At 39.2% G+C, this 26799-nt stretch overlaps 1 long non-coding RNA gene across 1 annotated transcript; it reads right to left on the bottom strand.

Annotated features, from left to right (window-relative positions):
* Positions 1-22757: 22757 nt before the first annotated feature.
* LOC143141898 (uncharacterized) lies at positions 22758-26411 on the bottom strand. Its single transcript, XR_012990820.1, has 7 exons — positions 26103-26411; positions 25336-25382; positions 25110-25155; positions 24570-24654; positions 24222-24380; positions 23989-24088; positions 22758-23550 (listed from the first exon to the last, which is right to left on the bottom strand). It is a non-coding gene; the product is annotated as an uncharacterized LOC143141898 (long non-coding RNA).
* Positions 26412-26799: the final 388 nt, after the last annotated feature.

Below are 26799 nucleotides of genomic sequence, written 5' to 3'. Positions count from 1 at the left end.
TGCCAAAAAATGTTTGTTCCACCTGATAATCGTATATATTCATGAAAATATATTAAGCTATATAGTGGCGAAGCCATTAAGTTTAGAACAAGTTCGCCACTGCACCCTATCAAAAAGACCTTGTTGGCGACTTAAACCCAGACAGAAGGTGCTTTGGAGGTCAGTGATATTTGTGAGTACATCTTACGATGGTGTTTTATGCCCCCAACGTCGTCTTCCAGGCAGCGCTGCCACCGCTGACTTAAAGGCAGTTTTGGAAGCGTTCTGGTAAGCAAAGATATAGAAAACACCACGCAGCCGCCACGCAACCGACATGCAACAGAGATGCAAGGTTCACGCCACAGACCAGGTGTGAAACGGGCCTTAACCGCTCTTGCGCGTGCCGCTGTCAAAGATCATGTGGTGAACTTTGACCGTGGCACGCTGTAAATCATAGGTCTTTTGCGCTGAGCCCGGCGGTAACCTCAACAAAAATCTTTGCGACATTACATGTACCTCAACCAAGAGCAACCTAGCGGTGAGCGCAGTGCATGCCGCATACAATATGAACCCCCCAAGTGTCAGACCAAAAAGTGTCATGTCTCAGAAAAATCTCGGTCAGCTGAAACTGCTTCAAAACAAACGGCCTCAGATGAAACCTCCTTGGCGTCAGACCAAAAAAGCATCATGTCTCAGAATAATCTCCCTCAGCTGAAACTGCTTTAAACCAAACGACCTCAGCAAAACCTCTGTCAGCCTCTGTAAAAAAGTTGTCAGAGATAACTTTGCCCAGATGAGTGAGCTGTTGACTAGCTTTCTGAATTAGCTAAAGTAGATAGCAGCTTTTATAGACCCTTTCAATAGGGGCTATGCAGTTGTTTCTGTTACTGGCACAGCAAGCAAACAGGCTACTTGTGAATAAGAAATAGTTGTTTTCTGCAAGCTAGTTCACTCGTGTAAAGCAGTATTAGTAAAGTAAAGCAGTTTCAGCTGACAGAGATTTTTCTGAGACATGATGACACTTTTTGGTCCGACACTTGACTTTGCAATTTCATTGACTTTTAGGCTACTCCGATGCCATTTCGCCTGAGACTGACGACTTTTGGTCCGAGGCCATTTTTTCCGAGACCTAATGCTGTTTTGTCTGAAGATGACAGAGGTTTTTCTGAGACTGAGTGACTTTTAGGCTAGGCCTACTCCGATGCCGATTCGCCTGTGACCTGATGCCTTTTCTTTTTGAGTCTGAGATCTGAGGATGTCCTAAAATGAACACTGTACAGGAGGATACAGTGCGTTTTAGTCTTGGTGTAATTACATTTCCTTTGTGATGAAAAAATAAATAAACCATGAAATAAAACTGTGACCGCTATGGCATAGAAAAATACAGTTGTCGGCGAGGTCATACAGAAAAGATAAACTGCACATAAGATCAACGGATGATGGATGGTGCAGGTGCTGTGCAACCTTAAGGAAAGTATAAGGCAGAAAAAGTTTCAAAGCTCAGTAGCCTGCTATTATGTAACCCTCACTACATGATACTTTGTGTGTGTTTGTGTGTGTGTGTGTGTGCAAATGTGTGCCTGTTTGTGTGTGTGTGGGGGATCCTTTGAGGCCCAGATTACTTTATGAACTCATGCTGTTGCCTAAATCCGGGAGACTATGGGGCTCACTGGTGTCTTATCAGGGACTCCACAGACAAGCTGCTGTTTACCAAGAGCTCACACACACTGTAGTGGAACCAGAGTTCTCTTCCTCCGCTCCTCCGGTTGAGCTCCAAGTTCTTGGTCTTTTCTTTGTTCTGTTGCATCAGCTTGGGAAATAATATGAAGTTGTTTGCACAGAATATACCTGAACATAATACATTCCGCAAAGTAATATGCACCACATGTTATGACAAACAAGTGGCTCCCATTGCTACAAATAAACACATAATGCGCCGCAGCTAGAAATATTTCCCTGCTGCAAACCTAGCAAGACTACAAATATGTCAGTCAAACCTAGCAAGACTACAAATATGTCATATGTCAAAGCTGTTTGCTGTATTCAAAGCTGAACAGAAATGGTTCATCGACATTCAGCTCTGTATTACTATGTTCATATTTACCACCCCTAGACTCAGTTGTGCCCCCCCCCCCACACACACACACAGATACAGAACTGAAAATGCAATGTCTAACACCAGGAGTGTGTTTGCTAAGGATGCCAAGTAAGCAGATACACTGAGTTTATGATTAGCTGATGCCACATTAGAAAGCATCGATGTGGGTGGTGTATCATAGCCTATAACTGCTTTTAAGGGGAGGTGAAGAGAAGACTAAACTAATCTATAACATAAAGCATGACATGCGGTGCTTTCAATACAAGTGTTTGTGTATGTGTGTCGTGTGTGTGTATGTTTAGAGACAGTACACATGGAACTGTTCCATGAATCATGTTTAACCATTAACTTGGTCATTAGGGATGGAAGTGTGTGTGAATGTGTCTATGTGTGTGTGAGTGTGTAAGAAGGACAAAGCAGGAGAGTGTCGAGTGTCAGTTACTAAGCTCACAGTTGTCTTTGAACAAACATATACCCTTGAGTAAATATTTAAAAACACGTAAAAATGTATGGATTGTTGGACAAGCCTGTAGGCATTATGTCTGACACATGATCTCCCAGACAGGACACCATGGCTCGCTCTGTATCCTGTATGGCTGAGGAAACACACTGCGTTCTCTCTCTCTCTCTCTCACACACACACACAGTTACTCACTTACTGGCTGGTCCGGTATCCTGTATGGCTGAGGAAACACACTGCGTATGCAACACAGACATACGTGTGATTCACGAGATTTACCCATGATCATATGCCCAGATAAAAACCAGCCCACTTCCTCTACAATGGTTTAATGTTGTTTGCACATAGCCGTAATTTTATTTGTATATCATATTATAAATACAAATCAAAGGGAATGAGATTGATTATATGACAAAACCTTGGAGTTGAAAAATAGCATTGATTTGTGTCTATGAATTGTTTATTTTTAATCAGTTCACAGAGTGAACAACCACAGAATAGAATTAAAGGTCAAGGTCAAATTAACGGGCAAGGTAATGGTTGAATCAGACTCAATGCTTGTTCTACGTATGCTGTAATGTGCACATTTCTGGATATCAACCCTGTTTTATGGGATTGGACAACACACATGAAAAAAATAAAAGCAATAATGGCCAGTATAAATTGATAAATTGAATATTGTGTGTGCGTGTGTGTTTGTGTGTCTGACTGAGCATTATAACGTGTGCGAATGTGTGTGTGCGTCATGGCAACAGCCGAGTGCTTGTTTGATGGAGGCGACATCCTCACATCTATCTCCTGTTCTAGGAAAATCTCAATGTGACACAATTCATGGCATACAAACCACTGGGAGACCAGAGTGTACCTACCATTCCTACAAGACTGCTCCATTTAGATGTAGTTCTCCTAATGTACTATAACTCTTATGCCCTCATTACTAATGTGGTTTTATGTTATGCTTTCTTCAAGCATGATTAAAAGATTCCGCAGTTGCTAACATGCATGTGTGTTAAAATGAAACGTGAAAGCGCCAAGTAGCTAATGTATGTGCCAAGGCATTTATTGTCTGTAAACCTGTGACTGGGAACGTTTCAGTTCAGGTTCCGTTAGCTCTATAGTGTTGGTATTTTGGTTATTTTTTTGCTTCACCCTGGTTTGGAGAGAGAAAATGGGGATATTTCCTGTCAACAAGTGGAGACTATGTGCTAGTCTTAAGCCTCCACAGCCCTCTGATGATGGGGTCTTGAGAGCCGTAGGTGCCCTCTCTCTCTCTCTGGAAGTCGCGGTGAGCCAGCCGCAGGTCTGGGCAGCTGTCATGTTTGACACTTTCGCAGTTGTACCTCATGCGCCAGTTTCCTCGCCACCATTGTTGCACGTTGAGCCAGTGACATTGATGGTAATAGGCTGTGAGCATGATGGGTGGGGTGTGTGAACGCACACAAACACACACACATACAAACAATGACACGTACACACACATACAAACACTGACACGCACGCACACACACACACACACACACACACACACACACACATACAAACACTGACACGTACACACACATACAAACACTGACACACACACACACACTGACACACACACACACTGACACACACACACACGCACATACACACACATATATATACACACACATACACACACACATTCACTAAAGCACTCTCACACGTTCCGCTTGATTACAGCCAATGGGCTTAGCTTAGAAGGAAGTGACACAAACAGACTCTCCTTCTCTCCTCTCTCATGCCGTCTGTTCCTTCACGCTCTCACACACTCTGGGTCTGTCTGCGCTCTCACACACTCTGGGTCTGTCTGCGCCCTCACACACTCTGGGTCTGTCTGCGCTCTCACACACTCTGGGTCTGTCTGCGCTCTCACACACTCTGGGTCTGTCTGCGCCCTCACACACTCTGGGTCTGTCTGCGCTCTCACACACTCTGGGTCTGTCTGCGCTCTCACACACTCTGGGTCTGTCTGCGCTCTCACACACTCTGGGTCTGTCTGCGCTCTCACACACTCTGGGTCTGTCTGCGCCCTCACACACTCTGGGTCTGTCTGCGCTCTCACACACTCTCTCTGGTCCCTGTGTCCCTGTCTGACACTCTTTCCTCTGTCTATGCCTTTTCCTCCTTCTCACCTCAGGCTTTTGTCTTTTCCCCACACACACACACACACACACACACACATATACACAAACGCAGACACACACACACACACACACACACATATACACACACAAACGCAGACACACACACAGACACACACACACAACTCTTTCTGTCTCATTCTATTTCACTCACGCTGTTTTTCTCTCATTCCTATTCCCTGGCAGTCCATGTCTTTGTGTATGTGTCCTCATAACTAGGAGGTGACCTTGCCACAACACACTCACACACACACACACTCTCACACTCTGCATTTACAGTTTTTTTCAGTCGCTAACAAGCGTTTGTCTAACCAGTTGTCACATTTTCAAAACTCTAAACACAATTAGCACAGCATCAGTCTTTTGTGGCCATACCATTCACACATTTCATGTCGTTTTCACACAATATGCAGTCAGTGAACACATTTCCACAATGCTTACATTTTCTTTACAGACAAGCTATACCTCCCAACAAAACTATGGATTGTAAAAACCTCTGCTTCTGCTGCCAAATGGTTTTATCCCAGGTGCATCGCCTTGGATAATATCAGATGCGATGTTGATGAAAACATGTGGCCTAACCCTGAAGATCGCAGAGATTAGATACAGTAATTTTGTGTTTTTTTAGTCCCCCCCCCCCCCCTTTTTATCTGGCTTTTTGCTGTTGTTTTTTGTTCAGAATACTCCTGTGTGTTTCATGGATATTTTGTTCACTGTAAGCAATACTGTAAAACTTTTTCTGTTCTATCATACTGTAAACAGTATTTCTACTGTACCTCCTGTAGTAAACAGCAGGGAAAAAAACTGATTGGCTTTTTACTGGAATGCTTTTGAATGTGAACATTACATGTGGACACACAGTTCCCAACCAAGAAATGTAGTGTAAAAACTGTGGATAGAGCATGTTTTGCATGTAAATACCTGTAAAACTGAAACATAAAAGTCTAGTTTTGTCAACAATAGCCAGTATTTTGAAACCTGGTGTACTTTGATTGACTGCATGTACCTTGAAGTGTTATTCTTTGACAGAATAATTTCATTTTAAGTCAGATTTCCAGTGTTTTGGTAAAGTTAGTGTGTGCAGAGAAAGATGTGTTCTGTTTTGAAATGAAGAGTTAGTATATATTTAACAAAATGTGTCTGTGTTAAGAGTTTAGAAAAAGTATCTGAAGTATGGGTACACGCTTGTTAGCGATTGAAAAAAACTGTAGAATTTGGTTAGGCCAACTTGTTTGAGAAAGGGTGGCAAGGTCATGAGGCTGACTACCAGTAGTTGTATTACAGTAGTTGTACTATTAGTATTTGTGAATCTCAGGACTAGCTGGATGATGGGGCTTGTTTTTACACTCATCTCTTTGCTTTGTAGGGCTTTGTAACAATAAGAGTTGGGGTTGTTCATCTTGAGATGTTTGAAGAATTTGATGGCTCTTTTTTGTATTTTAATTACAGTTTTTTTCTGATTGCTTGAGCACATTCTTTGTAACTATTGGCTATTTTTTGCAAACTGTGCCAACTACACACTGATGGTATGGATAAAAACACATCTGGCTTTGTAGGTAGGCTGTCAGTTTGAGGTCATACTTTTGTCACAGTTGTGTAAACATACAGGGATCCAAACTTCAAGTATTGGTGTTTATTTACACACATAAAAACAAACACAAGTGTGTTTTTCCAAGTCAAAACACAAAATAGTAATTTCACTGAGAAAAAAAAATCAGTCTACATGGTGTAGTCTCTCTCAAAATTTTGTCTACATCACATGCAATGTCCTCTAGTCCAAGGCACCTGGGAAAATATATTCTGGAATGCCGTATCCCGGCATGACATGATGCCTGGTCAATATCCCCACATGTAGACTTATTTTATTTGCCTGAAAAAGGGCAATTTCTTACTCTTCTTACTAGTCCTCCTCTTGCTCCTCCTTGTCCTCTTCCTCTAACTTCACCTCCTTGTCCTTGTCGTCCTCTCCCTCTCGCTTCTTCACCTCTGCATCCTCTTCCTCCTCCTCTTCCTCCTCCTTCTTCACCCCCACGTCCTCCTCCTCTCCCTCTCGCTTCTTCACCTCCATGTCCACTTCCTCGGCCTCCTCTAATTCTCACTCTTCCTGCTCCCTCCATTGTACTCCACATGGACAGCCTACCTGTGGCTTATTTACACTGCTTAGGGTGATTGCAAAGTGAACTAATTATCTAAAACAGTTTTCATGATGTGACAGTGTGCCAGACAGTTGGCAAAATAGTGTAAATAATAGGCATACATGTGTATAGTTTTGCTATGGGTGTGTTGATCATTTGGAAATTGAGTTTAAAGCAGTCGGTTGTGTTTACAGTTCTGCAAAAAGAGTGCTGTGCAGTGGATTGTACCTACAGTTTTGCAAAGTGTGTGCGAAGCAGTGTTTGTGCTTTTAGTTTTGCAAACTCAGTGAGTGGTTTTGCTATACAAATGAATAGTTTTCGAAGTTGTGCTATAAGAATCACGGTTAGCGTTTAAGCATTCAGAAAAACTGTAATAAAGGGTATTGGCCCAATTCAGCCCTGCATACGTTTTAGGTGTGTTCCTTTGTACCTTGAGGATACTTTTACAGAACTCTGCACGCAGAGTTTCGATTGGGTGTTCATCCCATTTTTGAAATCCATTGTACATACCCTACACCACTCACTATTCAATAACTGTAGGGAATATTTTGAGGCAGATCTGAATGGGTATATCAAATTGAATAAATTTTTTGATGGCATAGAAAGCCCTTCTTGCTTTCTCTTTCAAATCATTCACGGCCAAGTTAAAATTACCATTTGAACTGATTTTCAGCCCAAGGTAGGTGTAACTTTTTACTTGTTCGACTGCATTTGTACCAAGGGTGAATTCCTTTCCTTTTTAGCCAATTGTTTTTTTCCCCACGAAACAACTTCCAGTCAACATCTTCAACACCAAAGCATCTTCAACACCAAAGCATCCCTTTTTCTGGAAAGTTATCATATTTGTTTTTTGCGGGTTAATAGTCAGGGCCCAGGTCTGACATACTTGTGCAGCACATTTAGGTTCTGCTGTAGACCCTCTTTTGTTGGAGACAGCAGAACAAAGTCGTCCACAAAGTCATTTAATAGGAGGCCAGGAGCTGCTGACTGCTCAAGTCTTTTTGGCAATTCATTAATATATATATTAAAGGTTGTATCAGTGATTTCAGGCTCAAAAAAGGGCCAAACATAAATGATCACATTCATCTAATCTTTCCTAATGATCCGCTAGCTGTCTGCCCCATAAGCAGGCCATCAAAAAAACGCATCTCTGTAGGCAGCCTAGGCTCCGAGACCTGTACACAAAAACAATTGCTACCAACAAGGGTTGGCAACCCACTCAAAGGCAAAATAAAGTGTTTCAACCAATAACTGACGAGATGCGCACTTAGGAGAGTTTTAATTGCACGGGAGGGAGGGGGAGGGAGTAGCGAGCTAGCTCTCTGTTTTGTTTGAACATCAACAGAAGTGACGTATCCCCGCTATCGCTGATACAACCTTTAAAGAGGGTCGTGATAGAGGGCAGCCCTGTCTCACACTCATTCTTGAGTGAAGAATTCTGTTTGTTTGTTTCCCATTTTAATTGCATTTGTTGTTTAAGTACATTGTTTTCTTTATGTTGTATATTTTTATTTTTATTGTTTCAAATATTTTTGTTTTATTTTGGTTTACATATATTTCTTTATTAAGTTGTGTAGGGTGAACATATGTTCTACATTTTGGTAAAAAAAACTATTTGACTTCTACTCAGGGCATCATGTTCGATAAGTAAGTTTATTCTATTCACTGTAAACCCCAACAGGTTCAATGAACTTAAAATATTTGATGAAACTGATTACCTCAAAATATTTAGGTATGTTAAAAAATATTTTAAGTAATTTCTACTTTAAGGACAAGGATAAAATTAAAAAGAATAATGTGAGAAATAGATGTTTTAAGTTATTGTTACATTAATCAGACAAGCTTTTAAGACTCCAAATCTTTGAGAAATGAACAACATTAAAACAAATAATTTCAACAAACAAACATTTTAAGTAATTACTACTCTAAACTAGAAGTTATTCACGCTCATTTTTTTAGGAAGTTGATGAACTGAAACAAACAAACAAACATTTTAAGTAATCACTACTTAAAATCGTTGATAAGTTCAATGAACCTGATCATTTTAAAACCATTGTTAAAACTAACAAAATTGACACTGGAAATGGAGTTGATGTTTTTAAGTTATCACTCCTAATAATATATTCATGTTATCACCATGACTCATTCAGTTTCTCAGACCTAAACATTGTCACTTCAGTCTCTTATATTTTTAAGTTGACTTCACTCTATTGAAACACATTTTTTGACTGTTTAGGTTTACTATATACTGTACCTCAAAATCAAAAATATTTTATTTGTATGATGCAAATAAAAAACTACTCAAAAGACAATTTCAATGCAGATTCCATTTATTTAAGAATTCCATTAGAATTCTAACAGAACAACATCCCCAACAATGCGGCATCATCAGCAATTTATTTTCAAGGCTAAGCAGCAGTCTAGGAGGTAACCGCTTCAGGTCTTCCAAACCCATTATATTTTTTTGAATGAAATGAAATGTGTAGGACAATTGCTTTGGATAATCGAGATGAAGTGCATAAATTAAGCCAAATAGCAAAATTAACGTCTCTGTCAACTCTGCTATATCACACACAACAATATCTCCGTCAAGAACTATAGAATGGATAGCAGGACCAAACTTCACAAGCAGAGTATCTGCACATTTTTCAAGTGCAAATTTAAAGACTCTTAAGACCTTTTCAAGACATCTAAATGGAAAAAATAAGACTATACCACGCCAAAAAAGATAAACATGACAACACTGTTTTATGCAATGTTTTTTTTACTAAGTTTAACACCCATCCCATTTTGGATGTCTACAGAAGTTACCAAATATAGATTTTTGGGGAAAGAAAATTAATTGTGTGTGAATCACCTTCACAGCTATAAATGGCCAATTGTAGGGTCTGGACTCGTTGCTTTTGAAGCTGGCTGTACATATCTGGTTGTGCTACTGGCTGAGGCTGACTGTTCCTCACCTGCGTCTGTAGTAGCCTAGGCTACTTGCCGAAGATCTAAACCAACCAAAGCTTGACTGAAACATTGTAAAACCATTGCCTTGTTTTAAAAAAAAAAATTATGGGAAAAGTGAAATCCCCTATTAATTAAGAGACAGGTCCTCCTTGCATATTATTTTTATTAAAATATTATTTCTGCTGAAAAAACTGTGCGGTTTGCAAAGTACTGGGAAAGGCTGACAAGCAAGCCTATTCACTTCCCTGTTGGGTAGGCTAGGCCAGCAACACACGCTGGAGAGATGTAAACAGATGAACTTCTACGTGTATTTCCTCCTGATTGCGAAAACGTTCTTTTTCTGTCAGTCCGTGGTTCCTTCATAAATTGCGCAGCAGATTATCAGACAAGTGAAAGAAGCACCGGGCATAATTTGACCAGCAGTCTCCACTTCCATGGTTTATGAAACGCTATGCTGCTAAGGGATTGACATAATTTTCATTAAAGCAGTTATTTTAGAGTGCATTACGCCTAAAGGTCGGCAAGCTTGGGCTTGAGGATGCTTTGGTGTTGAAGATGCTTTGGTGTTGAAGATGTTGACTGGAAGTTGTTTCGTGGGGAAAAAAACAATTGGCTAATTGATTGATATGGGTGTGTGTGATTGTGACGATAATAAGCAGAGAATGACATTGACCATTTTCTCTATCTCCTGTTGCTATGTCACTTTTCAAGTCCAGGCCTGTCTGGAGAAATGATATTTCGCCCGCTCAATTAGAGGCACTCAGCGGCAGCTCAACCTAAACAGGGGGTGTAGTGGTAAAATAAGAGGTGGGTACACTATCAGTTCTGTGATCACGGTAAGGTGGACTGCGCCATGCAGTAGTGGGTTTTTAAAAAAGGCATTCAGAACATGTTTGATGAAGGTGGAGGGCAGACGCACAATATTCTCCGGGTGCATTGTAGGCTATAAATGCCCTCTGCTGGCTGCAGATAATTGCAGATTAACAATAAACAGTAACGCTAATCTGAGGTACCTGTCTAGTTTTATTCCATAAATATATTGTTTTTATAGACGTTATTGGAATAAGAGCTTCCATGTACGTTTGTGGCTGTTGACATGAATCAAACATGTTCTGAATGCCTTTTTAAAAAACCCGCCACTACCGCAGTCCACCTTACCGTGATCACAGAATTACCACTAGGCCTACACTCTGCTTAGGTTGAGCTGCCGCTGAGTGCCTCACATTGAGCGGGTGAAATCTGATTTCTGCTGAAAGGCCTGCACTTGAGAAGTGACATAGCAACAGGAGATTAAAAGAAATAGTCAATGCCACTCTCTGCTTATTACTATCACAATCACACACCCCCATATCAACCAATAAGCCAATTATTTTCCCCCTCTGCAGGGGCAAAAATAATAAACAACTTCCAATCAACATCTTCAACACCAAAGCTTCCTCAAGCCCAATCTTGCCGACCAGGTGTAATGCACTCTAAAATAACGGCTTTAATGAAAATGTCAATCCCTTAGGTTTAGGGATATAGTGGAGGCTAAACGCAAATAAACTCAGTTTGTCCACCTCTGAAATTTGGATAAGAGACAGGCATATTTTTTCTTGCCCTTTTCACACCTTTAGTGATACACACGTTAAAAACATATTCACTTTGCAACCACTACACTTCCTCCAGTAGCCTTCTACTTCTTGATCTACAGAATGCAGATGACACCTGCACAGAACAAATGCTTCCCCCAAAATGTAATTGCGGATAAAAAAATACACGAAACCGGATGGAGACATTTCACTCGCTCGGCGGTCCCATACGAAAATGTAATACCTCCCTTTTGAAAATTCAAGACATTTCAGACAATTTAAGACTTATTTAGGTCTTAAAAAACGAAAGTTGTATTTAAGACTTTTTAAGACTTTTTAAGGATCCGCAGGGACCCTGACAAGGGAGTCTGTATCACCCGAGACAGTGAGAATAGCTACAGCTGCATCGGAGAAGTCTGGCAGGTCAATTTCTTCTGCCTGAAGAACATGACAGTAATTAGTTAATGAGTAGAGTAGTCAATGAAAAACACTACATGTGTATTTAATATAATATGAAATACCAGTGAGTGTAAAATTCCCAAATATGACATTCTTGGTGAATTACTGTAGTATGATTTAATTGCTATTCTGGTGGCTAGGAAGATGGTTGTGGTTGTTGTCTTTTGGCTGCAAGGTAGTATCAGAGAGGGCTGAATAGAAATAGAGATATATAGAGAAGACAAAGTAAAAAAAGAAGAAAGAGTGAAAGAGGACAAACAACTTACATTCCCGGTCTTAAAAAATCCATCTTCCCACAGGAAGATGGGAAGGGCCTGCAGAGTAATTTTCCTTCTGCTGTTGACATTGACATCTTCCTAGAAAGACAGAGGGATTGTGGGGTAATGGGAAGACAAATCAGCAGAATATGAAGCCTACGCATACAAGACTATAGTACAGGTGACATAAATTCAAGATTAACTCCTTCACGCTCCTGATATGCAACCTCCTGCTCTGTCTTTCTATGAAATCATAAGAGATGAATGTTCAGGGCATTAATAGACTGGAATGAGCAAATGCGTGAGTGGTGTATGCATGGTAATGGGCTGACCCTTGAAAACTGACTGTGGTTTAACTAATAATGGCAAAGTAACTGAGCCTGTGTCTCGGAAGAGGCGTCACATGACCTGCATAGCCAACACATTTTTAAAATGCCACATAACATAAGTCTAAGGTGTCATCCCTTCTTTGATACCATAACATCACTCAACCCTAGCCTTTGTGTATCCCTGTGGAGAGATGCAAAGGGATAACATTAGGCTAGGCTATTCTCATTGGTAAATAAATGCTTACAAAATATCACTATAACTTATAATAATATAGGCTACACGTTGGCTACATTGTGACACTAGTAAATGGAGGACAAGTAAGTTATCACTTACCATGGTGTGATGGTGGTTCCTTGCACAGAACTGAAAACATGTCACACAGCCATCTGGTCCTGAGGGGGAAAATATTATGAACAGCATTATTTCACTTTTTTTAACAACAGAAGTCAGTCAGACAGTCTCTTCATCTCTCTGTATAGGCAGGCCTATCAAAGTCAGATGTTGCCATTGATCATGCTTAGGCTATTGTCAGTAAGTTCAGAGCTACAACTTGGCTTCCTATCCGTGTTAACAAAACTGGAATTGACGTTAATATAAGACATATGCTATTGCTGCAGGGTTATTCTTCAACTATGGTACTCTTTGACCTGGTGATTTTTAGAAAATGTAACATCTTTCAGTAAAAATCTTTTTGCATGTTAATTATCTACTCTTTCTAGAAACTTGCCCTAATACACACTCAGTACACAGTGAACACACAGTGAGGTGAAGCACACACTAATCCCGATGCAGTGAGCTGCCTGCTACAGCCACGCTCGGGGAGCAGTGAGGGGTTAGGTGCCTTGCTCAAGGGCACTTCAGCCGTTCCTACTGGTCGGGGTTCGAACCAGCAACCCTCCGGTTACAAGTCCGAAGCCATAACCAGTAGGCCACGACTGCCCAATCACACGTTTCCAAAACACAACAAAACGTGCGTTTTCAAGCAAAAATAACATTTACTGTTCCAAATGTATTTTATTAAATATTACACATATCAGCCAGAATATTACATTTATTAATTTTCCAGAAATGTTGTATGTTGTATTATTTTTACATGTTTAACTTAAAATATGTGTTGTGATGGAAATGACAAAGTGTGGTGGAGATGACAATGACATACATAGACACATTTAAAAGCATTACTGTAAGATTTAAAACAAAAAAATGCATCCCTGCCATATGTTATGTAATTATGATGTTTTTTTCTACTAGATTCTTTAGTAGGCCTACTATGAAGCAAATAAACTGTGTTTTTAGGGCAATGTCATTTCCACCACGTCACCACGTCATTTCCACCACCAAAACAAAAAAGTAGTAAATTCATCGTCATAGCTTATGGCAGCTTATGGTAGGCTACTAATAAAATGTTTAAAAGTGCGCTGCCTGTTTGTGCGTGTCATGTGTTTGATTTCCAACTTATGAAACGTTGCTTTGGTGTCTAACCTGCGCGGCCAAAGTAGGCCACACCAGAAACGGATGATAAAGGATCTTTGGTAATGCTAAACCATACTGTTTGTCACTTAAGTAGTGCAACAACAGGCTGGCTGGCTGACAGCTCAGACAACAAACTTTAGTTAACTCGCTAAAACATGCAGCTAGCCCGCAAAAGGTCACTCTTACATACCCTACACTTTAGCTGAGGTCTGCCCGCTGGAAGACGGTACACAAATAAATAAACAAAGTACACCTACATTACATTAAGGCGCGTTCTTACCTTTGTGTAGAGGCTATAAGGCTTGCAGCCTGATGATGATTGATGGATCATCTCACTGATTGCTTGCAGCTTGCCTGCCTACATCCGGGTGCGCAGCAGTCCTTGCAAACAATTAGTCTTAGGCCTACGATGTCAAAGTGTATCAACTTACAACTGTCACAATCGATTTTAGACTAGTTCATTCACCATTCATTGGGATTTACGATTTTATTGGTTTATGTTGGTCTGTGTAGGTTATTAACCTAACCAATGAAGTTGCACGTCTTTATTACGTCAGACGTAATTTCAATCCACTCTTGAAAGAAATGAGTTTGGGGGTCAGTTCTACTTATATACTAAGAGCTAATCTTGTCAAAATAATCAATAACTGGGAAACTAGTTGAGTGAGCTTAAAACGTTTGTGGTGCCTGAACAATATGACAGCTTTGAGTACAGCTCTGCAATTTTATTGAGTTTAGAACACTGTTGGGGAATACAGTGTTGTTTAAAATGCTACAAAAGAACTTCCCCAGATTACTGCTGCTCACACAGATTCCCTGGTAGTTATTAGGGTCGAATTTGTCTCCACTTTTGAAAAGGGGTGTAATGAGTCCTTCATTCCAGATATCAGGGAAGTATCCGACACTCAAGACCAAGTTGAACAGTTTTAGAATAGCCAGACAAAAGTTCTGGCTTGCATTTTTAAGCATTTCATTGAGGATGCCATCAGGTCCGCATGCCTTTTTTGGCTGGAGGCCTTGGAGTTTTTCTGTTAGTTCATTTTCTATAATTGGTCCAGTGGGGCTTGATATTTATTTATTGCATTTTCCATTATCAATAATTTTTTGGTAAATGTGGGTTCATGCTGTATTTTCGATAGAGGTTTTCCTTTTTTCATTTTCCATTCTCTCTCTCTCACACACACACACACATACACATACCAGAGGTAGTTGCGCTAAGACTTCAAGCTCTGCCTCCTCTAAAAGGACACAAAACATTTTTTTCAATAAAATGTTCTCAAATAGGCATACACTCTTAATTAGATCAACCTACTAAATTCTTATTCTACATCAGTCTTGTTGTCTGAAGTGTTCATCTCGGCTAGATCGTTAAGTCATTTCTCACAGGTCATCATAAATTGACTTGCCGCTTTATAATCTTGTATAAGCCCATTTGATAGATAGATAGATAGATAGATAGATAGATAGATAGATAGATACTTTATTGATCCCCAAGGGGAAATTCAGGATTTGCAGTCCACCCATTGAAGTGCAGCTTACCGAGTGATTGCGATCACCGCTCCACATGGCACGGCCAGAGCAAAGGTCAGTTCAGTTCTCCCTTCCGGTGGCCACTCACCCGTCCGTCTCTTCTCACTCCACCGGATTACACACCTCTCTGTCATCGCAACCTGCTCCTTCAGTGCATGGCCACTGCTTTCTGTCCATGTTGGCCACTCTGTAATTCATTTTCACAATTAAGGTCTTTCATGTGACGTATTAGGTTCTATAATGCTTTGTTTACCGGCACCTGGTAGGCAAGGGACGCGTTGAACCTGAACATCGATGTCTGGTTGGCAAGGGACGTGTTCAACCTATTGAAGATTGTTGTCTGCAGTTGCCTCCCGGTAGGCTACGTCTCTGTATTTTTTCAATATCAACATGTCAGGCATCATTAAAAGTGATGATGAAACGTTATCCCATTGTTCAATAAGCCTGTCACGGGAACGTTATTTCACTAAAATTACCCTGATGTGAGATGTTGATTCGTATGGGAGAATGGTTCTAACTAAGCCTAACTTTTTTCTATTTTCTCTGTTTAAAACTCGGTTACACAAGTCATGTAGCATCATGAATCCTGTAACATACCGGCATAACACAAAACACTGTTGGCACAATCGAAGACGATCTTTAACGATCTTCACGATCTTCATCAGAATGTGAGATTGTTAAAGCTCATTTATTGTATGAAATGATTCATCATAGCAGCACCCCTCTATTGCATGAATTATCTCCAATACTTTAAAAAAATGATTTAATGTATTTTTCTTACTTAAAATGGTTTAAATAATGGACATTTTGAAAAAAGTAAAAATGTTGGTAAATTGTTGCCATATGGGAACAGTGCGCAATCGTGGAAAATGCTTTAAAATCCAATTTTTCTTTAAAAACATATTTTTTATTTCATTACAAATCTTTCCAAATTAACTAAATTAAGTTTGCATTATAGTTATGCTCTGATACATCTAATTATGAACCTAACATAATACAAATTCAACTGTATGTTGGGCTATAAAGTGGTGATATCATGGTAATGCTGTAGTCATAGTGTAGTCCGCCTTGGAAAATAAATAGCCTTCCTGTAAGAACATAAAGTAATTGTTTTGATCAAAACTAAAGTTTACATTAAATAATGTCATCATTTAGATGACTTTATTTAATTTAGATGACTTTCATTTCCCAAATTCATAGGGTTCTATTGAAGTCGGAGGACATATTCAACTGTAGTGAGACCGCACAGTCAAGAGCCCTCTCCTTCAGAAAGTGGGCAAATCCATAGTGTAGGCTACACACAGTAGCTTTCACATATCCCCCTGACAGACTTCTCCTGCCCTGTAAAGCTATGCCTCATCCATATCTTGTGTCCCACACTAGAGGGTCACACACTAGGCATGCATTGGATGGCTCCACAGTAAGCCAACCCACTCCTTAAACCATTAATAATGATGAGAGAAAGGTCACCCCATTTGCCCTTGAACTTTGGGCCTCTGAGGTGTTAAAACTGTAGCCAAAGAGATGGGTGACTGCAGCCTCTATCTGCTACACACATCAATCTTTTCTCCTCATTGCACATTATAGCAAATTCTGACACTTCTTTGGTGGAAGAGCCAACAATGTGCTTTTATCTTTCCCAAAATCCCAAACAAAAAGGATGAAAACTGCATGTCTAGTTGACTGAGTAGTGAACAATAACACAAAATACATCTTTACCGCTCCAGTCATTATCTGAACCTCATTTCACGGATAATTTGCAAATTGGTAAACAATTACAATATCCTAAAAGACTCCAATATGTCTGGAATTACAAATAAATGTGTAAATAATGCCTTTTTTACATCAAAATATTGTCAAAAGTTGTAAATATTCCAAGTATCCATAGTGCTATGTAATCATATACCATTCATTTGAATGGACATAAATAGGTTTGTATTTGCATGCAATTATATTTGGCCAATTTACAAAAAAAATCATTATATATAAACTTGTTTTAATTATAAATTGTTCATGTTTACATACAGTATAGTCCAGATAGTGTTCTAATTATTTTCTCAAATAAATGATGCCTAAATTCTGAATTCTGACCACCCACAGGTAGCGGCAGATGGTGGTGGTCACAAAGGTCTGTAGAAATAGGAAGTACTAACAATATCTCCTCATCATGCCCTAACAATTATTTTTAAGTCCTCTTTTTCATATATAAAATAACATATAGTTTTTGTGTTACTGTCCAGAAACACTAAGATAAATCAATTGTTACCATATGGCAACACCATGCAATAGAGTGATAGGCTGTTATGCAAGCTCACAACAGCCTTTAAATATGCTAACGTTATTATTTTGGTCATAATATGGACTTGTTTTTTCTGAATGCTTAAACACAACCGTGATTCTTATAGCACAATTCTGTCTGTCTACATCGTGTCGTCTCTCTCAAAATTTCATCTACATCACATGCAATGTTCTATTCCAAGGCACCGGGGAAAATATATTCTGGAATGCCGTATCCAGGCCTGACATGACAATATCCCCACATGTAGACTGATTTTTTTTGCCTGTAAAAGGCATATTTCTTACTCTTCTTACCCTTCCTCTTCCCCCTCCTCATCCTCCTCTTGCTCCTCCTTGTCCTCTTCCTCTATCTTCACCTCCTTGTCCTTGTCATCCTCTCCCTCTCACTTCTTCACCTCGTCCTCATTCTCCTCTTCCTCCTACTTCTTCACCTCCACATCCTATTCTTCGGCCTCCTCTAATTCTTACTCTTCTCACTCCTTGCGGTTCCCTCCATTGTACCCATTGTACATTACCTGTGGCTTATAGTGCTTAGGCTGATTGCAAAGTGAACTAATTATCTAAAACAGTTTTCACATGAGAAAGTGTGCCAGAGAGTTGGCAAAATACTGTAAATAATAGCCATACATGTGTATATATTTGCTAGGAGTGTGTTGATCATTTGGAAAATGAGTGTAAAGCAGTGAGTTGTGTTTACAGTTCCGCAAAAAGTGTGCTGTGCAGTGGATTGTGGCAGTTGAGCACATGTCATGTGGGTGGTGTTGGCTATATATCTCTTCACTGTGCTTAGTTTGTAGTGGACATCACTGTCGACAGGGGGTAGCCTAGTCCTCATGTGGACTGAGCAAGCTAATGAACTTCCTCAGATGAAAACCTTTCTTCTTCTTTCAAACAGAATTCTAATGATAATTAGTGGAGACGACATAAAAAATTGCAATCTATCTATGTAGTCCAATAACAAAACACTTTTACCTAAATGTCAGTCTACAAAGTCATTTACTTTTGCGTAGCTTTTCAAATATATTTCAATGCAATGACTGACAACCACATGATCGTTGCTCAGTCAAGTGAGACCATGTTGCCTTCCCCTGAGGTGCAGGCTCTTAATGAAGTCTGCTGACATCAAACCGACGCTCTAATCATATTCACAAGAGTCGGGTTTTGTCCACCAGTCCAGCCTCTACACACACATATACACATAAACAAACACACACACACACACACACAGTTCATTAACGCAGGCATCAACATTCCATATCCGTATGCACTAACATACACATACAGTACACCGAACACACACACACACACACACACACACACACACACACACACAGACGCACAGACACACACACACAAACACAACTGTGCATCAACATTCTGCCCAGATGTTGAGAAATCAAACTCAATTTAGCATGCTGCTGTGTTACACAAAGAGAAAACAAAACAGTACAACACAGACATTCATGAGCCAGAGAGCCAGAAGCTCACAGGTGAGGCTCCACCTGAGGCTTGCCGCGTACATCATATTCACACACACACACACACACACACACACACACACACACACACACACACTCTCATCTGATACATGCCACGTGCATCATATTGATTCAACTCATTCTGTCTACTGGTAATCCCATGTGGTTTTACCTTTAACTTAGTGGTATACCCATGCAAAACATCAAAGGTTTCAGGGATTAATCTTTAAAATAGCACGCCTGTTTTAGCAGTGGCCCCACAGGCCCATAGTTCTCATTTTTACTCTTTTCTTTCTGAAGAATTGATAACAAATGCAAATATTATTGCCCATGTGCCCTTAATCATTTCTGTATATGATCAACCAAAATAAAGATACTGTTATATAAATATTATGTATGGTCCTGTTTGACACATGAGAAACCTATGCAGGGTGAATTCCGAGAATGGACTACTTTTGAAGTGTTTACAGAGAACATGCCTTTTGCCGATAAAGCTGAAACAAGGCCCTATTTTTATCCTCAAAAATAATTACTCTATGACGTTAAGAGAGAGAACAAGATAGGGATCACCATGGAATAACTACTTTGTGCATTAGTTGAAACTAACATGAGCCTATTCCTGCAGGGTGAAAAGCTGAAGAGAGGGCAAGAGATGTTACAGAGAGTGCTACCATCTACACAATATGGTTTTAACCAGACACATAGGAGACATACAGTATGTTAAATATAGTGGCACACCATACTGACAGCAAAAATGTTTCCTAGGCGTTTCCTTGTATAAGTATAAGTATATATACTCTTTTGATCCCGTGAGGGAAATTTGGTCTCTGCATTTATCCCAATCCGTGAATTAGTGAAACACACTGCACACAGTGAACACACAGTGAGGGGAAGCACACACTAATCCCGGCGCAGTGAGCTGCCTGCATCAACGGCGGCGTTTGGGGAGCAGTGAGGGGTTAGGTGCCTTGCTCAAGGGCACTTCAGCCGTGGCCTACTTGTCTTCCTAAAAAAAGGTCAGAACTCGGTGACACTACCTGAACATGCTCAACTACACACTATTTGTACAGCCGTTTGAAAACTACAGTAAAGTTACACATTGCTGTAGTTAGGGGAGTAAGTGAGTACAAGACACTGAATACGTACGTTTCACATTTTTACTGTATATGCTCTGCAATTCTACAGCATTATGACAGAATTTGATAACTAGTTCAACAATTGTGTATGTAATGACTCAAGCAATGAAATGAAGAAATTAGTTTCATTGGGAATGACTATTCATCATCCATAAGTATAGTTCATTTTGACTGACATGACATAGCCTAAGCAAATGATAATGTTTTAAAACAGCAGAGAATTGTACGAAAGCAACTGATACATGTCCAAAAGCATTTGCAATTTGTTCAGAGGAAGGAGAAATTGCTACCATGATGTGCACAAATGACTAAATGTTGTGGAGGTTGAACTATTAGTTATTTTCATTCTGATCTGAGAAAAGCACCAAAGCGACTGAGAAAAACTGTAATACAGAGGGGGTCCTGACTCCTGAACTCACTGCATTGGTCTGCATGCCTCTGGTCAGACATGGAGCTGGAAGCGACGGTAAAGGATGGATCTGGGAGGTTGGGAATTTATTTGTTTGCGTATAAGGAACTTCAGATCCAGCCAAATCCCCTCTGCCCAGACCCCACGGCTGGGCACCAGTACAAGCGGTTTGTTTTGATGAGCTGGACCGTCGGCAAACAGTGTTCTGGTGCTCCGGTGTCAGGGCAGGTTGGCACTGACGCTCTGAGAAGTCGTTTGAAGAGTATATAAGCACAAATGAGTTCAGTCTGCCTGAAATAATCAAACGACTAGAAATCTTCAAAGATGTTGACTTTTTTTTATTGTACTCAGTGTAATATTTAAGAAATCATGTATTTTACCTATACTGTGCACTTTGAACAAAATTAATTGTAAAACAGATTGATCATGATGCAAACTGCATCAGTCTCCAAAGTCCTATGTCTCCTTTAGATGAGGAGGTTGTTCTTTAGTAGCATTCACAGGCATTCACAATTTAAAGGACCTACAGTGCTGGCCAAAAGTATTGGCACCCATGCTAAAGTTGACTGAAAAGAGGAATATAAAATCATCTTTTGGAAATTGATCTTAATTCCTTAAATGAAAAATGAGGAAATATCTAACCTTTAAGGACACCAATTTTCTTAGTGAATGAATAATGTATCATAAATAAATAAATGTTCTTCCTTAAAATACAGGGGTCATAAGTATTGGCACCCCTATGTTAAATTCCCATAGAGACAGGCAGATTTTTTTTTTTTTAAAGGCCAGTTATTTCATGGATCCAGAATACTGTGCATCCTGATAACGTTACCTTGGCCTTTGGAATTAAAATAGCCCCACATCATCACATACCCTTCACCATACCTAGAGATCAATTTCCAAAAGATGATTTTATATTCCTCTTTTCAGTCAACTTTAGCATGGGTGCCAATACTTTTGGCCAGCACTGTATGCCATACACAAATTATTTTAGAATATTCCCTGAGATGCTTTTTTAAACTCTTGAAGGTTTTTTTTTTTTTAATTATTATTGAAATGTCTTTTCGTTTTTCAGACATCTCAACCAGCCAAAAGCCATTTCATCCCCTAATCACGCTGCCATATCTTATTTCAAAGCCCCTTTTACACTTCAACACTCCCATATAGAAATCTATTTGTTTCTGTGTTTGGTTTTTTTTCCAGGGCATTGCTCTAATGAAACAGTTCAGTGATACAGGCACAACAACACAATTATGCACCTGAGCAAAACTGTCTCAGCCTCTTCAAATACACGTCTCATGATAAAATCAAAACAAAGAGGCTGATTGGCTGGTGTGGGATGAAGTAGACAGTGACAGCCACTGGCAATGTGATGGCAGTTTAATTGGTCTCTTCTTTAACTCCTTTGACTGTGCTCCTTCAAGTCTCAGTCAGTGGCACAACTCTTTGAGATTCCTCAGGCAGGATCATGTAAATGTTTTTCAAATTATTTATACTAAAATCTTTCATAATTCCATCATTCATTCCTGAATCAAAGTAGATTAACTGAGCACTTTTACAGCAATGCCCTCACATTCCTGCAAAAGGGGTCATGGGTTTTAGCTATGAACATCATCAAGGTCAGACCATTCTGGCATGTTCTTGATGTCAGTAAAAGTTAACCATTTTGAAGATGGGAACCTACTGGGAGCACACACTCAAAAAAATGATTTGTTGGGGTTACTTAATTTAACTATGACACCTATTTCCACAGATTTGAATTATGTAATTTGAACCTAATACAGGTAAATAGGACCAAAGAGCAGAAGTCAAGCTCAACCAATGAAAAACATTACTTTCATTCAAAGTATTATGAGTAGTTTATTTCAAAACTAATGAGTCTTGTTGAATCAATTGATTTTAAGCATGTAATTTAGACTTAATCTGTTATGTTGCACAAACTAATACCATTTATGTTAACTGGACAACTTTATTTACTTTAAATCAAATTTTCCTCACTCACACATAAGTGAACAGTTACAACTGAATTCTCAAAAAAAGGTGTTTATTTTATAGTCACAGACCAGAAATCAGTTATCATTTTCATTTTAGCAGCAAACTTAAACTTACTAATAACTGTATTAATAATTAAAGTGTTGTTGACGCCTCAAACACTACTGCATTTAGTTCTGCTGCATTTCTTTTACTGTCAAAATCCATACAATCCTCACAAAAAGGTAAAAATAGAAATAAGACTTAATGGCAGGGCAGATAAATTATCAAGACTTTACATTTTGTCACAACAGCCTTACAGTTCCACTGCAAAGCGTCAAATCAATGGACTCAAAGAATGTGTAGGCCACCGTTGAAGACAGTCCACATAGGAAATAAAACGTTTCAGCTCTACTTTTACAATTTTTGTTATACCAGTTTTTGTTTGACATCACATAATAGCTTGTTGGGGAAAAAATATGATGAATAAAGATGAACGCTGAATGACATGGTTCACAGATTACTGGTAACTTACTCAAGCATCTTGTTTTTAAGGGCTTGTACCTTTGGCAAAAGCCTCTGTCCATCCAAGTTGAAGAACACTTTCTGTATAACCTCAAATGAATTTTTGAGTTCACGAAGGTATGAAAGGTTCAATGTGTACATTAATCCAAACAACATAGCCGTTGCCACAGCCACACTCATCACAGAGCAGATGGTTTCAACACCTTCAATGATGACCCTGATGTCCTCTGGCTCATCGTCTAGTTCATGTCCTTCATGGCAAACATTGTAGATCCCCATTACTGTCTGCTCCATATCCTTTTTGGCTGCCAACCTATCACAGTCCTATGCAAGACCAATAAAAACAATTACTTATTTATAAAACTACTACAATGCTACCCAATTATTGCCTAGACTGTGCGGCCCAACAGTCTAATTTGCACCACCAGTCTAAATATTGGCCAAATAATATTTCAACCATATCTGATAAGTATACATGCTGATGTTTCAGTCTTTTATTTACATTAACTTTCATCACGGTCAGTTCAGGTCAATTTTTCTTTAAAAACAATGGACATAAGGTTAAAGGAAACATTGAAGTGTTGGGTATAAGCTAAGGCAAGTGTGTGTGTTGTTGTTGCAACTGTGGTTAATGTGTAACAAATGTCAGACTATTGACCAGCATGTGCAAAAGATGGCATGAGGCCAAGTATAAGTGTGTAAAGAGTATGTGTTAGAGAAAGTAAAGTGTGTGTGTGACCAATTTAAAAGCCGTATACGTACGTGTGCTCACAGTGTATTTCTTGACAAGGTGCAATGGGTCCTCATTCAAGTAGACGCAAAGCACTTTGAGGATACACTCCCTTCAGACGTCAATGATGTTCTGTTGGAAGCACAGACAAACAGAAAACAAAAGAAATAAATACATGTTTACATTAGCATGACGTCACAACACAATCTATGCACAGAATAATAACTAAAAAGAAAATTCAATTTGATGCAACTGACTGAACAACCTCTGAAATGGGTTGCATGATGGTTCGAATGGTTCGGCCAGGGACTCCACCTTTGCTGTGGAACATCTTCATCAAGCTGTCTGAGTACTTATCTAGAATCATGTTTAGAAACTTTAATTCCAGTGGGACTGTTGTGACTCGAGCAAACTCATTATTGATCTGTAAAAGTGCAAAGGAAACAAAAAGAACCAAGCTAAGTATTTAAATTCCAAAACATTTCCTGTAAACTGTTTCTCCTCTTGGGTGTTGAGGACAATAGTTAACTTCAGCTTTTCTGTATTTTTTTTTAATGCTTGAAGCAGCATGATGCGGACCTTGCCGTTTGTTCTTCAAAGAATTTATACTCACTTCAGAACACCCAACACTTCGTTGCTTTGTGCGCAAGTTTGCCATCTTGAATTATTCTCAATTCCAGTTCGGTTCAGTTATTGCCCTAATTATCAAAAAGAGAAGGCAAATGCAATCACAGTAAATAACTAAGTTATCAAATATCAAACATCAGGATTTTTTTGGTGGTCACCTCCTACTCAAGTTAGTTACCTACAGTATGGAAAGGCAAAATCAACACTAAGTTAATACCACTTAAAACCCAAAACCTTCATCTCCAATGTTATAACATTTGGTGGCATAACTTGTCTTGGTACATGCCTCTGATATGTATGAAATAATTTTTCCTCTGAGGAAAGCTCAGCAAAATCACAAAACTGACAACTGTAGGTCAATAATTTTGTTCCTGTCTGTGAGGGTAATGAATGAGCTCGGTAAACATGGTTTTTCAAGCTATTCCATGTCCTGAAACTACATGGACAACTGGCATAAGTGCACAGGTAACAGGGATTCCTACCATAATGACCATGGCATAATTTACAGTGTTGTAACAATTTGTACCTGCTAGACTGTGAAGCACAGCATAGAACACCACCTAAAGAAAGATCTAGGAAAAGGACAACAGGTTATAAACACAGTTTATTCCACACACCCTGTGCTTCAGGCTAAGCCAAAAGCTTTGAATACTTTTCTACCAAAACAGTTTTGTCAAAACAATCTCTAAAAACTTTAATCTTTAACATATCAATCATATTCATGAACAACAACATTGCTGAATCCAACTTACCACATGAGGCATGGCCTGAATGCCAGGCAAGGCAACACTGGTAAAATCTGAAAGGGGTGGGGCACATTAATAATGATTTCAAAAGCAACTTTTGCGTCATTACCATATATTAATTAGGATAAATACGCCAGATAGATAGACAGATAGATAGAGATACTTTATTGATGCCTAGGGGAAATTCAAAACAAAATTAAAAAAAGATGAGTTCATTGGGTCAAATATAAAATATAAAGTATAGAATAAACAACACTTGAACGTCACAAACGACACCAAAAATACATTTAACTGCTGCTGTGTTCACATCTCCTCAGTCACAATAAACAGAGCCTGATGCCCAACGTGTTTGAACACTGTAGCTACCAACATAGCAGGGCATCCACCTGCTGCAACACGTTTTGCATTCATTTCTGAATTAGCTATTCATTAATGCAAAACGCCAGCGTTATCACAACCGTAGCAACTAGTCTAAAAGAACGGCAGTCATGCCTAACCTAACTTGACGTGTAATATCACCGACAATTTTTTTTAATTTAACTTACAACTACCGTTTCTGTAAGGCTGCATGGATTTGACTACATTAGCAGCGTGAACACGGTTAGCCATCTAGACATGTGACTAGCTGATACTAACAAATCACACGAAATACTTGGAATATCATTCAAATACTCACTTAGGTCAAAGTTTTGACAGTTTCGAACAGAATTACGATCTACTTAGCACCAACTGTAAATGCTACTCGCAGATGATAAAAGATGTAGGTTACTCACCAGTTAGCTTCGTTTTGTCGCTTCCAACGCACTTCCAGTTCAGTTCACCAACGTCTCTACACAGCATGACATGAGCGTGACCAAAAACTTCCGCCTTGATGTCACGCGATGATGTGAAGTGAGCATGCGCGAGAGATTTAATTGCATCAAATCACTTGTTACGTGTTTATTCAACAGAAATGAATTAAACTCCTCCAAATTTCCTGATATCTAATTTGGATTTAATTAAAACAACTATCTACATCTCTCTAATTAATCAGTTTTAGTTATTTCATCATGTTTCATTTATTTCTAACAAACAATACCCAGTTTTCATTTTTTTGAGTGCAGGGGCGTAGCCAGGATTATTTTATAGGGGGGGCCAGCTGGGTCCAGATTTTTTATTGGTGGCACTTGGGAATCAAAACTACTATTTAAAAACTACTCAAAAAGTTTTGAAGATTAGGATAGCCTATTTTAATAACGGTAATAAATTGTGTAAAGCCAACACTGATACACAGGTCAGTTTGTAGTCCACTCCAAATCATTTTCCATAAGCCAATGCTATAAAAAAAGTACATTATGATAATGCACCTTACTTAATCAGTCTTATTCAAATGATGTTAAAGAACAATAATAAATACTACAAATATTGTATTCAGATATTTAATCTTATACTGATGATGGCCAAACTATATTTCTTTCTGATATCCACTCT

The sequence above is a fragment of the Alosa pseudoharengus genome, unplaced genomic scaffold, assembly GCF_046254945.1.
Source record: "Alosa pseudoharengus isolate Yale_2024_CS ecotype anadromous, Long Island Sound unplaced genomic scaffold, YU_APseudo_1.1 YU_APseudo_1.1_scf_24, whole genome shotgun sequence".
Taxonomy (NCBI): Eukaryota; Metazoa; Chordata; class Actinopteri; order Clupeiformes; family Clupeidae; genus Alosa; species Alosa pseudoharengus.
Note: the sequence above shows the minus strand (reverse complement) of the source record. Positions and strands in the feature narration are given on the sequence as shown.